Genomic DNA, 16,948 nt, shown 5'->3' with positions numbered 1-16,948 from the left:
TCGAGTGTCTTCCAACAAGGGAAAATGAATTTACATGCCTGGTAAAATAATTTCGTGCTCGAGCAACAATTTAATAACCGTTAATTTATCTCTGCAAATTCGCAGTAAATCTTCCAGAAGGACGAGTCTCCGCTTGTGTTCAATTTTCGCTGCGTGTGTGGTGCAATGTATCGTCAATCGGTGATTAATATTAAGAGCATTTATCGTGCACCATAATGGGAGCCGAGCTAACGCAACTCAAAGTTTAGACGTTAACAGATTTATGTAGTACAAGATTCGGGGTGGTCATCTCACGGCGGTGAAAGTAGCTTACGTCCCCACTGGCTTCGAGTCTCGACTACGGATCCTTTGATTCTCAAGACAGGCGCCAGACCTGTCTGCGTCTGTTTGTAGCTTGAAGTACACACGAATCTGCTCGACTTTTCCTGCCTAAAGGGGCATTCACACAGGGACAATTGATCCGTTTAAACATTTTTCAAAGATTTTTACAAAAATCCACATCGTTCGTCACAGTTTCTTCTGGATTGTCACTTTGGCAAATCTCTCGATAGATATTGTGAATCATTTTAGGATTATTTGTTCGATGGAGTGTATATTACTCTACATATTGTTACAATAAAATTCTGCCTCTGATTTCGAGCAAATGCTATGGTGTTAAAGCAGCTTAAATCGGTTCAGAAGTGTTTGACCCGCAAACCAGCTTCCGTTCGACTCTCGAGTCTCGACCGTACGAGACGAACACTCGAAGGGTACTCGATCCATCGACGAGAACCTATCTTCCGACTTGCAAGTCACAGTCAGGCACTGGTCGTGTTTTCTTTCGAAGAAGAGCCCCAAGGGAAGGAAGTTTATTTACTCGAATCGACCTCCTGCCGTCTTTACGACCGTCAACGACATGCCTCATGCTAACCGGGTCGGTTAATGGTTTAACATGTCTTGACAGGGAGAACGGAAGCTAGGTTACATCTTGTAATCTCTACAGGTCGAGGAGTGCTTTCGATATGTTTCTACGAGAAGCATCAATCGTTAATTGTACGCATTCGTGAAACATTCGTATCATTCTTCGTGTCTTTTTTACAAATTCTTTTAATAATTATGTGTTAGAAGGATCTTTTTGAAACTCACAGGGTCTCTTATCGGATATTTCGGGATAACAAATAATTTTGTTCGATACAAAATTGCCGCTGAACCTGGCTTCGCCACTTAATCCTTTATAGGGCAGAACTCCCGGGGCATTTTTTTCACTTATTTTGTAAAAAAAAAAAAAAGCTATGAGGGTAGAATTTTAAAAATACAAAATTCTCGCCACTTCCTTAGTAGTAACAATGAGTAGTCGAACAATGTACGGTTTTATTTACTTTTCCGAGCATTCTGTCGTATGAAAAGTTTTGTTATGAACGGAATAGATTCGAAAACCCCGGATCATCGATCTGGGAATTTTCATTGAAACGAATTTCACTTTTATCTATGCCGCAAGCGGGGGGACAAGTGATCGGATGCCACTGCGAGGCATTTGCGATATTTCTAGTGTGTAATGCGCAGCAATACGCGCGGCGTTAAATCAAATCCAATTTCAGCTCTTACGCGTCGCACACTGCGGCATGGAGTAGCACCTGACAAACTCATTGGTCTGACAAATTGAATCATTCGCTGTTCAATCGCTCTACGCGTACGTGTGTGTCGAACGTCTGTCGCGTTCGTTGTTCCTAACAACCTGAAATTGCTGCAACAACGTCGATACGTCGAACTTTATTGCCTTCCAGCTACTCGATCGTCTTGAATCGCGACACCTCGTGTTGATACCGCATCGAGGTATTCATTGAACAGAATTTGGTGGTTGAAATGAAATGGGATCTCGAGGGAACAATTATTTTAACCCTTCCAGACCTGGCGTCCACAATTGAGGATACAAAATATAAAAAAAAAAGTACCGACGCTATTGGAATTGCTTTTTATTTTTTCCATACTAATTTTAGGGTTAACGCAATTTCAAGTGTCGACACCTTGAATACTTTTTTTATCGATTTTTCTAAAATTCTCAAGGTGTACGACCCATTCGGCGCGAAATTAGGTCCGCGTCTTTTCCATCTAAATATTCTACGAAAAAACGAAGCCCACTGAGTCCCTCCACTGGAGATGACTGGTTAGCTGGTTCGAAACTGACCCGGTCCTCGCGTGAAATCCGAATCGTTCCGATCTATACGAGGCATGCAAAGCGCATCGAGCGCAGGATACCGAGGCGTCGGCCGTATGACGCGATCACACGGTGTGTGACGTGTGAAATGGAGCACAGTCCCTCCATAATTATATGTATCCTATCCCCTGTCTCCGATGCCGGCACGATCGACGCGAAACCGGCACGAGCGCGAAACGTGGAGAGTGCATTGATGCAGCGGCGCCTCCGGTGCACCGCGTGCATGTGCATCGCCCACCCATCGGACGCGTTGATCGCTCCCCTTCGTCCTCGCCGCCCTCGCCGCGCACGGATGACTGGTCCATCGTTTCGACCGACAGAGCAATCGAGATCATTGCGTTGCATTCCCGTAGAATCGTTGGAATCGATGGGGGAAGTTTGTCTCGTTGCTATAACTGTTTCCGAAGTTTAGATTGAATACATCGATACAGTGGATTTCGGGTATTCCGAAAGAACAGCTAACATCAATCTTCTCTCATTTATGAAATCGTACCATGCAACGTTACATTTTAAAAACTTATTTATTTACGAAAAATCGTGCATTGCACTCGATTGATCGTAAGTATTGCGTCAATTAGAATCGAGTAACGTTTTTTAACGGAAAAATAGCTCAATAAACACCTCTCGTGGGTTATTTTTCCAGAAGTGAGCGCGTTGAAGCAAAATTTGTGGCAGAACGGTGTCCACGGGCACGAAGCTAAGAGATATAATGTCTAGATAGATTCCGGCAAGCGCTGCACGTAATGATGAGCGCAAATGCACGTAACATGGACGCGCGCGATACAACTCGGCCCGGATATCGCAGTGGGCGCACATGTGCATCGGTGATGTTTCGAGGCGGAACGATTTCGGAGCGTCGAATTGCGCGGCACCGGCTGCACGTGCAATAGGCGCCTATTGCACAAATCACACGCATTATTGACTACCATTGTATCTCTCCGGCCGACGCGTCGACGAGCCATTGCATTGTCCGCGAGTTGCACGCGTGGTGCGCACTTCCTCCAATGAGTGTACGAAATAAACCCGCGAAATTCCGCTTTCGGACAACTTCCCGATAGTTCCTGCGTGAAGTTCTTAGGAGAAATAGTTGCTGCTTCGATGGAAATTGTGACTGGATTCGGGAGAGAAATACATTGGGGATGTTGGTGTTTTAACATTTTTTCTAGAAAAAAATTTTACTTGGATAGCCACGTAATACGTCCTAAACAGAGCTCCTCCCTTAACATAGGTGTCCTGCAATGTAACACATCCCACCCTTCCTCAGGGTGTATCCTTTCGCTGTGGCACCCTGGCGAACGACGTTCGCCAACCGCTGGGCCTGACTTAATTAAATGGCTTAAGTCCTGACGAAAATCCGGGAGCCAATACGGCTGCGGGAAAAATATTTCAACTGGATTAAGGACATAAGCTTTAGAAAAAGGTTACGGAGGAGACTGGCTGCTGGCGACGGTATAAATTCTAATGTGGCGGCATTATAATTGCGCGGTTTACGTTCGCCGCCGACCAAGGGCTGCGCCGGGACCAAATTAGCGACGATCATTATTTATGTCTTGCGAGGAAAAGGGGTTAAAATGGCCACTCGTTCCCGGCTCGACTCTTCTAATGCGAAAGACAAAGGGTTGCTACACTCGCGGAGGAATCCTCCGGCCCGGAAAATTATTAATGCGAACGAGATCCAGTGGCGAAACAAGACAATCGATAGACCGTCCTCGCGCAGAACGAGCAAAAGCTGAGAAGCTACATCTGCGAAGTCGGTTTTCCCATCTTCCAGATTTCTCGTAATCTGAACGAGAGACTTCCTCTCCAGCCATCGCGCAAATATGAAATCAGGTTCGGCCGCCGCGGAGTTTGTCGTTTCGATAACGCAACGGGGCGCGAGTTTTTCAACAAACGACTCCGTACGGATAATTTATAGGGCACCGTGACATTCCGTCTGGACTTTACAACGCGCTTTATGGTGCAAGGCAAACAAGACCGGCTGATAACTAGCTATCTGCAATGTTAAACATGTTATCCTAACGTGTTACAGACATGTCTACGCCGAAACACAGATAAGCAACAAGTGTGCGGTTCACGTCGTGCCGTTTGGGAAAAAAGGTATTGTGTACTCACTACTCGTTAATTGTCCCTTGTCCCCTCCCCGTTATCGCCATCATCCCAGTGGACCTCCCTTTTTTTTTCGGTCGAATCGCGCTGAATAACACCGCGACTACCGATATGGAACGACGTTTTAATCATCGAACGAGCTCCCACCTCTGCACCGTCTATCCGTTTCGCTGTACGAATACGTATTTGCCGTATTGAAAAGCGACAACGCTCCAAAGGAACTGACTCGAACCCTTTTGCCCGGAGACATGGGTATTCTTCCTTTACAATTGTAGAACATCATGCCGTCGAATGTGATTGAATTGTTCGTTCCCTTGCAGTTCAATTGATAACAGCTGAGAGGATATCCAGTTATTGACTATTCAGCAACGATGAAGACTCAGTTTCTTAGTTTCAGTCTCTCAGCTCCAATTCTTTTTCAAATTTCTGTGAATCTAATTTTTGAGGACCCTTTGCACTCGGCAGTTTCATTACAGAGAGCTAACAATTTAGTCGTTGAAATAAAATATCTTACCACTACTTCAAAGTGTACCAGTTTAAGAACAAGTTTAAGAAGCTATTTAAGAACCAATAGATAAGATAAAGAATGTCGCTTCTAAATCGCCCTCAAAGGGTTAATAGCCCTCGATGAATGGTCTCGAGTGGAGTGTATGAAAGTAACGTAGTCAATCGCGAGAACAACGAATCGAGAGAATGATTGCGGGAACCCTCGAGAAGCAGTATTTCACGAAAATAGCCGATGAAGCCTCCTTATGGTCAGCAAATATAATAAAGCCAGGGTCCATATATCCGCGCTTATGGTCGCGGCGAGGCAGACCCCAAGAAAACCACCCGCCTTGTAACCGTACGGGGCAAGAAAAGAGGGAGACGCGACCTGGGATCGTCATATTTCCTGATTTTCCGCCAATAAACCCCATTACTATTTATCAGGCTAATGCGTCCTTATAACTCCCATTAACAACAATCTATACGGTCTCACGCATTAGCAGCCGAGTACACACGTACCGTGGGTGAATTTATTATTTGCCGCGGAAGAACCGTTCCTCTTAATCGCGTGTAAGTTTATCCTTCCGATGGCAACGATGGGGGACGAGTCCTTTGAACCGTGTACGAAACGAAAACATTTCGAGAATTAACCCTTCGCATAAAATAGTCCAGCTTTGGAAACGTGTCTTTTTTTATATTCAGACCAATAATAAAGGCAAACATAACTCATTTATTCATAGGGGACATCCGAGTGCAAAGGGTTAATAATACATATTACGCGTTCGCAAAGGTTTTGAGACGCAGCCCTGGTTTGCATCGCGATAAATAAGCCGTTCTTGTTTTCGTATTTAATCGGTTGGCTTTAGATCAAAACCAAGATCATTCCTTACGCTTCCACGATGACCCTTGTTTCGTTCGGTTTGATCAAACCGACTACCACGCAACGCCACGTACATAGCTTGAACGCGTTACACGGTCTGCTGGCTTTCGAATTGCCTTGTCCTCGAACGAGCACTCTTCGTTCCCATTGACTTCACGAAGAACAACTTTTACGATGCGTTTTAAAATGCAGCGGGGCACGAACGCTGCGCTACCTCTTCTTCAACGACTCCGTAAGTGTTTCCAGAAATTCTGAAACACTGAACAGCCCCCATCTGGTATAAACAGTGTGAATAGCGATGGATTATGAGTCTTGATACGCCGAGGCTTGATACGCCTAACATCTGTCTCGACAGGTCTCCATACCGAAATAGGCTCCTAGTCTGTTTGCCAGCGACCCTGAACTAGACTAAACAGTGTCATAGGTCGCGATCCTCGTCTGTGTACATAAACATACGCCGAAGGGTCTTCGGCTCGCAACAGCCACTCGGCTACCGTCTGTTTCAAGAGTTTTAGGGGCATAAATTATTTTCTGGAGGATCTCGAATCTCGGGATGCTTGAGATGATTATTTTGCTTCCGAGAAATGGCGGGGGCGTGTTTGTGGGAGAGCTTTAATCGACTCGGTGCTCTATGGCGGTCTTTGATAGTTCAATCGCAGTCTGAGACACAAGTCCGACACTTTTAATTTTTATACGAGAAATTTTTGAGCTTGTAGACATTTTCATATCAAATACCATCCCTTGAATAACCTACGAAGGGCTTCCGTTCTGTCCCAAGTCTGCTGCAAGCTGCGAAATTAACTTCCACGCGTGATTCAGCGACTTGAAAAAACGAAGACAATGAAAGGTCCTCGGAATTTCAGAGTCTTCGTTTCACCCGCGATAAAACAAAAGTGGAGAAGAGAAGAAACGTCTGAGGGGCGGCAGTGCTCAGTGTAATATAAACGTCGTAAAATAGGGACCAGGTGAATCGCATAATTCGCGGGGTGACCAGGTTCGTCGAGTAATTCTCAGCCGTGGCCCGACACGATCCTCTTTCTCAGGGTACGCGTTACCACGAGCCACCACGTACGAGCTACCGCATAGCACACGTGCTGCTCATATCGTCCTCAGCGCAAAGGGAAGGACCGGAAAGGGTGAGTCTTGTGTAATATACGAAGAGAACGCGGTCACATCCGATTTCATCCAGCTGCATCGTGTTTTTCTGTCTCAGGATGCCCTGGACGCGGGAGGAATTGTCGTCTGGTTTCCTCGCGACCACCAAAATCTTGTCGAATAATGAAAACATGGAGAGATTTAACTCTCGAGCTGTGGCTCCTCTTGGAACTTTGTTTATTTCCGGTTAAATAACGCTTTCGAGATTAATTCTGGATCGCGGTATGCTAAGGATAAGTAGTCAAAGAACAACAAAAATCGTAGGCTGGGGGATTGATCTACCGTGGATCCAAGGATTGATGATTCGAATCTCCGTCCCTTATTTTTCCTTTAGCCTCCTATAAGGTTTTATTTATACTTGCAAGCTTCCAGTAGATACCCAGCTCTCCAATAAAAATAATCACAGCGCAGACCAATATTGCGAATGGTTGTGCATCGAGCAGCAAATTCATCGCTAAGCGGCGTACGTCGCTAACCCCGCTGTAGATTTCATAGCAGCGGATCCATGAAAAAATCGCTGACACCACCTGGGAGTCGTTCCGTTATCGTCGCATATTTGGACTTCCCTGCAACCCCCCTCCCACCTGCCGTTAATGCCGCAGGTATACTTCGGTAAACAACGAAGCAGCAGGTTGTTCAGATTTTATTTGTCGAGCTCGGCAGCGCCCTTCTCTATCTTCTCGCTTATCGTTCCCGAACGCATTGAGTGCCCGGCGCTTCCTTCCTCCCCTGACCCCGCCAGAAATCCGTAGATGGCCAAATATTAAAGTTTCCCCTTCGCGCATACCGATAACGGGAGGCTCCGGCTTCGGTGGGCGCGATACCATCTTTATTCCCCGCGACCATAAAATTTTACAATCGGCGGACAGGGATTTTTATCGACATGGCAGCTCGTCGTTTCTTTCCGTCGCGTATCGTAGGCTGTGGACTATCTTTTGGGGGCGTCGAGGTTACATTTGGATTGCTTAATTTCAGTGACACCAGTCGGGTATCATTTGCTCTTCGAGTATCGATGTTTGAATTCGATGTTACATAAAAGTAGGTTTTCTTCAAGTTCCTTTGCGAACCACTGTTTCGTTTAATTCTATTCTTTCGACAGCACACAACCCCTACCCCCATCTTTATCAACCATCCCTCAACCATCCTTTATACCTCGACCTTAACCGATCGGATCGCAGCGACCATTCGGGCGATCCTCTCAGGAAATAAAACTCGGTTGCAACAGAAGACACGGGGTGATTTTCTAGCGGCGTTTCCGGGTCCCAGCTCTCCCGTCCATTAGCCCGCGTCCCTGAAAATTATGTGTGACAGAAGGACAATAGGTGAGCGCGCAGCAAACAAGTTAGTAGTCGCCTGATTCCGCAGAGTGGCAGCCCCATAATTGTTACGACATAACCTCCAGATAATCGCATCTAAAGTTTCAGGACGTTTCGCGGAGTTAGTTGCCGGTTTGCTCGGAGCTGGGCATTTAGCCCGTATTGTCGTGCATACGCCGAGCGTGGATGTACACGCTCGGAGGCCTCTTTGCCTACAGGGTCGTTCAAACGGAACGTACGTGTTCCTCGCTGTCGGCGGTGAGCCTTGTACTCCGCACGCGAATGTCCGTAATCCGTTCACGGACCAACTGCCGCCTCCGTTGGCCGCACAATGCCCTGCTACTTGAACTTGCGTGTCGTTGTGTGTTGCTAATACGCCTGGAATCGTGCGATCTGCAACGTTCCGCGATCGCTGTCGTTATGTTAACCATTGCTGGATTTATGGTATCCGTCTGGCGAGAATACATCTGCGGCACGCGGAGTATCGACTCGTCTAGGCTGGATTGTTCGAGCCGCGGAGAGTAGACGAAGAGAAACTCCGTGGATAGAAAAGTGTCTCTCGGCTGTCAAATATTTCAGTTTTGTTATTAGCAGTTCTCCACGCTTTTAAGTGTTTTACTTGAAATTTACTTTAACCAAAAAATTAACATATTTAAATAAATAAAGGAAGAAACCATTTCGGTGACGAGCAGAACATTTTAGGCGTTGTCGATACCTGAGAAGAACGTACAGCTAAACTATGTAAAATGTAGACAGTGATCTCTAAATCTAGACCTGTATCAGCTTCTCGCGTTCGTTCGCAAGGTTCACAGATGTTCTTCGGACCCCTACAACCTGCTAACGTGGTCAACCGAAGTCTGCGAGAACGATTAAGCAATTTCTGAGGCACCATCGCTCCTGATTCCGAATTTTCCCCGGAAAACTGCGTCTATCCTCTCAGACGCGGTTCTCTCATCGTCGCGCTTGGTTCTACGCAGCAAAATGGCAACTGGGACAAAGAGTGACGCGTAGGGGGCATGCAGGAAACCGCGATTAATGCGAAACCGAGCGACCGCACGCTTTACGCTTGTTTCCAAAAGCCCTAACGTGTCCGCGACAATTCTTGAGTACTGTCTGCTGCAGAGCCAGCTAAAACGAACGTCAGAGCGAGAGAGAGAGAGGGGCGAGATCGAGCCAAAGAGAGACAGACAAAGAGAGAGAGTAAGCGAGCGGACGATCTCTTGCCCCGTTACCTCTTCCTACTAACCAACCCCTTTCTCTGACCTCGGGGATGCGGAGCAACCACGTTAAACGTTGGTAATGTTAACGTAAATAGATTATAACACTCTGTTAAGCAGGCAGGCAGGCTCGGGACTCGACTCGTGCGAATTACTCACGGATCGCGTGACACGTTCCCCTGTCCTGCCAACCGCTGCTTTTGGCTATCATCCTACGTGCTGCACGCGTCGACGACGCTGTCCTTCCACCGCTACCCCACCTTCGACCCCTCCCACAAACAGCCACCCCCCTCATGTGAACACAATGTCGAGTTTTGGAACCGGCGGCAAACGAAATCGTGTGCTCCGGGCGATGGAATTTCTGGACACTCGTCCTTCCTTTTTTCTCTTCTGGAACCCATTCCCTTCCGGCTGACTTGGTCCTACCCTGGACCACTCGCCAGTTGGACAGTCGTCGTGCCAGAGACGATTTATAAGCAAAGGACGTCGTTTAGATTCGAGGAAAGTCCTGGTACACTGGTACTTGGAATGGTTCACGAGATTGTCAAGGAGTTGTGTTGGATTGATCTCAGAAATTAGTTACACTAATTAAAAGATTTTCATAATTATTTTCCTAACATTTCCAGGCATAGAATTTGAAGTGACGCGAATTCACATCAGCGGTCGCGAATGTTTTAATATCTATCATTCTTTCTTATGGAGAAAGACTCGTCCATTTTGACTGTTGTTTAGGTAATAGAAGAGTACTTAGCGTCCGTGTTGAATAAATATACAGGAATCGGTGAGAACGATTGCCTGCCGGCTAGACAACTTCGTATATTTATGTTTCCTCTCTCCACGTTTTCATCGGCCCTCGCCCGTCTTGCGAGCTTCGCATGTTTATGCGGAGTTTCCATTAACTATTTTACCAGCTCGCGTAGCTCCGATTCGGCGTGCCGTCGCCCTTACCGAATCCGCTATTCGCTGCTACGGAAAACATCTTCTCCCAGGTGAAAAATGAACCTACTTTTACTACCATCTCTGCTTCCAGGAGGATATCTTCCGGGCCAAAGTGTTAGCCACAAAAAGTCCTACTCCCTGCTTTATAGTTCCTTAAAAGGTCGAGCATTCGCAGACGCGTGTCCTTCTCGATGTCCCGATTTCCACGCAGCGCGCGCGGTTTAATGCATACGGGGCTGAAATCATTTATAAGCTATAAATGGGGATTATTGGGCAAACCCCTCTTACGTGCCAATAAAAGTACACTTTGTCCCACCTAGACACGACCAGTCACTCCAGACGCTTTTCTGTCCGGGCTTCTTTTATCTCTTATTTACAACTCTTTTATTCGACGATTCCATCTCAATCAGACCCGTTCGTTCCCGGAATCCATCGAGTTCGTCGCCCTAAACGCGAGCTGCTCGGAATTAAGGTCATCCCAAACGCTCCCTTTTTGTTAGTCATGCGTCGTACCGAGTACTGGTTGTCAAAGTTTCACAGATATTTACGCGATACTTCTATCCTCAACGTTGATAATTCAACGACGAACCTGATCAGTTATTTTATCGTCTATCGGTGACCGGCAAAAATTGAAATAAATAATACATGTGCAAACGCGAGTTAATTCGTGACCGTTCAACAACCTGTTAATTTTTATTTCTTTATCGAGAGGTACATGAACTTACCACTATCAGCACGTTCTCCGTGGAACGTCTACAACTTACTAGAAATTGTAATCACGAGCTATTTCATTACCAGGAACACCTGTTTCTTTGCGAGCACACAGTGTGATGTACAATGCAGTTGCCGTAAATCTTTGGAGACGGTTTTCTTCGTCGTCATACTGCGTTGGTGCTTCTTGATAACAGAAGTAATATCTTATCGCGACTATCTTTTGACATAGAGTGTTCAGATCTAGACGATTCAGAAATTCGATTTCCACGAACTTCAAAATCTCGAAAAGAAATTACTAATAATTTAACAGTTTAACGGTAATTTAATTATTCGGAAAAGAACGTTGTCAGTCCATGCAACACGAACTTGTCGTTTTCTTTCGACTATGGTTGAGCGTTATAGAAGCATGCACGTGGCATTCGCAGTAACTATTAGAGCCCGAAGCGATATTACTGCCGCAATATTCGAATCCGAGGCACGAGTAATGTCTGCATCTCGGTATAGATTGCTCGCCCGCGGCTCGACTTCCGCGAATCACAATAATTCCGATATTGCCTTCTGTTCCCGCTGATCATTTCGCTAAGTACTGCGTGACGGCTGAACTTCACGGATGTGCAAGCAATATGTATTGTCGGATATAAAAAAAACACGCGTACTCTGTGTCGCGCTGGCTCTTTTTTATTCGTCTGCCTCGACGCATACGTTTCTTCGCGGCTCGTGACGCGAATGTTTTATAAAGTGAGCCACCCACACCCCCGACGTTTTCCCTCCCCGATTTATCTGCACTCGTGCGTTATTTTAACGCGCGTTTCTCTGACTTTTCGACATATTTTTTTATAAATCCCACTCTCGCCGCTTGTTCTTTTTTCTCAAGCCTGATCGCAGCGATCGCGTGATTAAGGGAGTACGGAGCTTCAAAATACCAGCGTGCTCGAGCAACCCTGAAGCCCTCTCAATTTCGATGGGAACAACGTTTATCGGGAAAACGCATTGTTGCATATTCCGAGACAATACAAGCAAATCAACGCAGGCTCTTCTGGAGTGTGAGTAATACTTAAAGGTGTAATTGTAGCGCTCTCCTGTAATATACGTCTCCAAAATTTGGTTCACAATCTTCGTATCTTACATTGAGTCCACTCATTGAATCGTCTCCACGAGAAGATGAAGAATCGTTATGGAAAGTGTAACAATTAAGTTTTCAAGAAAAATATTCTCGAAGAAGTTTTCATTGGAGAATTGTAAGAGAAAGAGTGAAACGGAGAGAAAATAGAATACTTTGTCGAGGGCTCCTCTAGTTCTTCGATAAACCACCTCGATATCCGATGTCAGCCGAGCAAAAGGAGCAGCGAAACCGAGTTTTTAATTTGGCGCGTGTCACGTGACAGGTTGGACGGCCGGCAGAAGAGGATTCGAGGACGGAACGAGCGGGCAACCAGATGAATCTCTCGCATTGTCTGCGTTTCAATGGATTCGCCCGGCTCTCTATTCCTTCCCGGTTTTTGGGCATTATTTTCGGTGACAAATATTATCGTGTCGAACAATGTGATCGCCCTCACCGGCTGCTCCAACTCGGCTGACGTTCCCGCGCGGTCGGTAATCTTCGACATTGTTTCCCGGAAGCGTGCCCGCGGCCATATTGGAATTGCTAATGTTTCAGTCTGCTGCAACCTGATGAGAGCGCGGAAAGGACGGTTTTATGTTGATGAGGGATCCACTGCGATCCGAAAGCGAACCAGGAATTGATCCCTGATCATCCTTAACGAAATACGTTGTAATTAAAAAGCTTTTCAATATGAGCTTTGCAAAGGACCCTCTGACTGCAGGACGATTTTTGCTGGAAATTATAATGCGTTGATAGAACAGTCGAATTTGAAAAAAAAAAAATATCACCTTATAGAGAACGATATTTTAAAAAATTGATTTAACGAGTACATTACAATAGTGAATATCGATAAATGTCTGGCGTGGCTGTTAGACGCAATCTACGATCGAATGAGAGAAGGTAAAACTTCAACCTCCATGAACATGGACAGTTATCGAGATTGCAGAATGCACGGTTATCACGATGAAGAGAATGGAGGATTCCATTCAGTCGAATTCTTGCCGAGGGCGCAACGACGATGGAACGCGGAGTTGAACGACTGTCATTGTTGTCATTTTTACGGACATTAAAATCGGAGGTCGGTTACGTTCCTCCGGTAAATTCCGACTAGTAATGAAAGTTCGGTTTTGTTGCGTCCCCAGAGATTGCTACCCTTGAAACAATTTCGCGGTCCAACCGACCCTGATATCAACTCAGCACACGTTAACCCTCCATTGCGTGAATTATATTCCCTTCTTCAAACATCGCAAATAAATTTATTCTTTGGTTATTTATATCTTAATTAGGTAGAAAATACTCGAACGAATCAGTTTTATTTGAGCTTATTTTCTGTGACGAATAGAAATAGAAATTTTCATGAATATTAACCTGGCAGCGAACGTGTGAAGTTAAAAAAATTCAAGCACTTGTTTTATAACATTTGCTTTCCTCTCGATGAAAATTAATAGAGTTCTCGATGAAACGCGAGGCGTGAAACAAGCACGTGCTACCGTTTAAAAGAGAAGAACGAAAACGACAGATCCGTGAATATGGATCTGTCATTGGAACGACGGATATTCGGGGATGACAGAGGAGAGCCGTTTTCGCGAAGACAACTTCAGCCACGGGGGTAGCGAGCCAGCGAGAGGGTGGCGGAAGGTGGATTGCGGCTCGATTCGGCAGCAGGCCCCCCGGGGCACGTCGAGGATCGAGAGACGCGCCATTTCATTCGCTGACTGCCGATATCGCCAGCCCCTTCCAAAATATCTCATTCCCAAACGCCTGGAGCTCTCGATGGATTACAAACCTATCTATTACTTCCCTGTCCTATCTCCCGACGAGGAATCACGAACTCGACAAGCCGTCTGTTGGTATTTTGGGTCTCTTGAAGATCTCCGCGGAAAAGAGCTTTTTGCATAGCTTTGAAATTGGACACGGGTTTTCAACTAATACTGTATTCGACACGTTCGAGCCCAAAGCTCAGTGCAATGAGATTCGGGTCGAAACCATCGAATCCAAAGCTTCGAGTCCAAAGCTTAGTGCATCCGGAGACATTCTGGAGACATCTTGTGCTGGTGTAACAAAATTCCGAGCAAGTCTTTAAAAATTCAATTTCACGTTCACGATTTTTAGCGTTCCTTTCTTTTCCGGGAAGTCGCAACGAACCAATTCCACTAACGATGAGAGAGCCTGCCGTCTCGGTCGGCTCTCAGCAGCCACATCGATGCAGCCGGAAGCGGGAAGAGGATTCTTGCATCTGCAATCCTCGACGGCGTTCTCGATGCGTTGTGTTGGTACGCGAGAAGGGGCACAGGCGTTTCTTCTTTTTTTTTTTCCTTTTTCTCTTCTTCTTTTTTTTTTTTTTTTTTTTTTAAGGGGCGGTGATGATGGGTTACACTCGCCGTGAAGAAGCCGGCATAGGCGCGGCGAGAAGCGGCACCTCTTAGTCTAATTGAAAAGTCGGCAGAAATTGAAAATTGCGATCGCGAATTGCGAGCTGCTTTAGGGAAAGCAAAGGAACGGAGTTTTGCCAGCTACTGAAGAAGACGGATGGAAGGAAAAGTGTGCGCGGGGAAAGAAGACAGGAAGCGCGAGCGAAAGGGTGAGAGAACACGGAGGAGAGGGTGCAGGCTAGCGTGTCGGAATACGGTAGAATGAAGATTCAGATGTTTTGTCTTCTCGTTGACAGAGAGATGGAAATGGTGTCGGAGGGGGTGCGAATCCAGGCTCGCATGGGCATTCTTTTAAAGAGTCGTCAATTGTACAGTTCTATATGCTCGTTCTGAGGGTTGATTTCCTCGTGCCTGCATCCAACCATCCATTCATCCATTCATCTGTGCGCATAGTCTTCGCGGAGTGCGCGCCTGAACAACAACTTCGTTGCTAAATTCCTAGCTCCCCTTCCCCTCCAAAGCGAACCGTTCCGACGGACCCCCCCACCCCCCACCCCCGTTACATCCGAAAGTACTTGTCGTTTTAAACGGGACTCCCATGCGTGTGCAGTGCATCGAGAAGGAAACGAGGGACGGATTGTAACCAGACCGTCTGCCAGGAGGAACTATAATTATGCTTACTGTAAGAACGAGGAGTCTTTGATAATGCTGTCTACGCACTCGTCGCGGGCTATCGTTTAGCGAGGGTACACGGTACTTACCGAATTGCCTCTGAGGAACGTGCCGACGACGGCTATTGAACCTGCTCGAGGGATCCGTCACACCCCTCGCTGCCTATCTGTCGCCTCGTGCATCGATTAAGTAATTGATAAGCGGTTACTTGTCGTTAAACAATCTAGAAATGCAACTGCATACTTGATTGTCGCTTTTCGATGGTAACTTTTGGAGAACTAAAAATTCCATCTATATTTCTACAGTAACCTAACCGTATGGGTGACAGTGCTTTTTACTGAAAAGTTAAAAATATTCGATCTGAAAGTGAAGTCACAGAAAATTAATTTAAACGAAATACTTGAACTTTGTTAAAGTTACGAAACTAAATACCACAATAAATGTTTGATTCCGCACTTTCCGATAATCCGTAAACAGAATTTAATCACAGCAGAAATTTTCAAGAGTACTAGTCTGGCAGTGAACGTGTTAATTCCGTAGTAAAAACCAATTAATAAATTATTTCGTCCTCCTTTAGTCAACAACGGTTCGCTTGTAATACCCGGAGGTATATTCCAAGGATGAAATTTACTTCCTATTCGAACGCCTAATGGATCGACTAAAATTCCTCGAGAAATACCCAGCTTCAGCGTTAGTTTACTGTTCGAATATTATATTTTCATGGGATAACGAAGTACACACGGAGGTTACTCTTCTTGATAAACGTAAATGTAATACATTTATTCGCCGATCTCGATACAATTAATCGTGGATTTAAAAAGGAGTTTGATGTTGAATTTTATTTTTCGTTTGTTTACATTCTACTAGACCTGGCTTGTTCGCGAGAGTTGGACACAGGGGAAACTTCAAATACGAATTATATTAAAACTGGGAAAATCCCGTTTGAATCGCGCTCGAGCTCGTTCACAATGATTTTAATTTCCCATGCGAAATATGAGCATTTCGAAATACCGGAATGCATGACGTAAAGCGAAATATTGAAATTACAGCGCGCATCGGATTTAATGAAGAGTTTGTCGTAAGTGACCATGCGGAAAATTAATTTCATTAATTTTTCGTTGCGCATTACGGTATCATGTCCATTAAAAACAATATTTCGTGCTCGCAATGCACAGATTGGAATTCCACGCGTATCTAGTGAACGGGAATTTCATTTTTGCTGTTCGATTGTCAGGGTCATGGTTAGATCACGGATTTTCCACATGTATGTCTCATGAATTGTAATATAATTCTTGTTCACGTAATTTCTTTATCGTGCAACGTTTCACGTAAGAAACTATTTGCAATTGCTAAAATGCGTTAACGTTTGCAAAAAAAAAAAAAAACCGAAAAATTTCTCTCCGAAACATTCTCAAACGTGTGTTTCGAATTCTTCTAGACACGCCCTCTTAAAGTTCCACATCAGGGTACGTATTCTAACGATCGATGATCTTTCATACATAAATTAAATTCGTCGAAAGTATTATTGCTCGGTGCACGCGCTCGTCGGGAATATCTCCAGTTATTTCTTTTATTATACAAGGATGAAAACGGTAGCTGCCAGCGAAAACAGAAGCCGAGAATAACGTCCCGCGCAATTATTCCATAATGTAGTTCGCATAGCTGAACTCCGAAGAAAATTAGAGGGGCCCTCGTCCAGGAGAACGAATGAATGAGAGTTCGGCGTACGTGAGCGGCGGTCGGGGCAGGGAAAACGGAGACAAAGACGAAGAACTGGTAACAACGGAGAAAGACA

Source organism: Hylaeus anthracinus, unplaced genomic scaffold (assembly GCF_026225885.1).
Source record: "Hylaeus anthracinus isolate JK02 unplaced genomic scaffold, UHH_iyHylAnth1.0_haploid 12000, whole genome shotgun sequence".
NCBI classification, from domain to species: domain Eukaryota; kingdom Metazoa; phylum Arthropoda; class Insecta; order Hymenoptera; family Colletidae; genus Hylaeus; species Hylaeus anthracinus.
The sequence above is the reverse complement of the archived record's forward strand: the minus strand, read 5'-3'. Positions refer to the sequence as shown.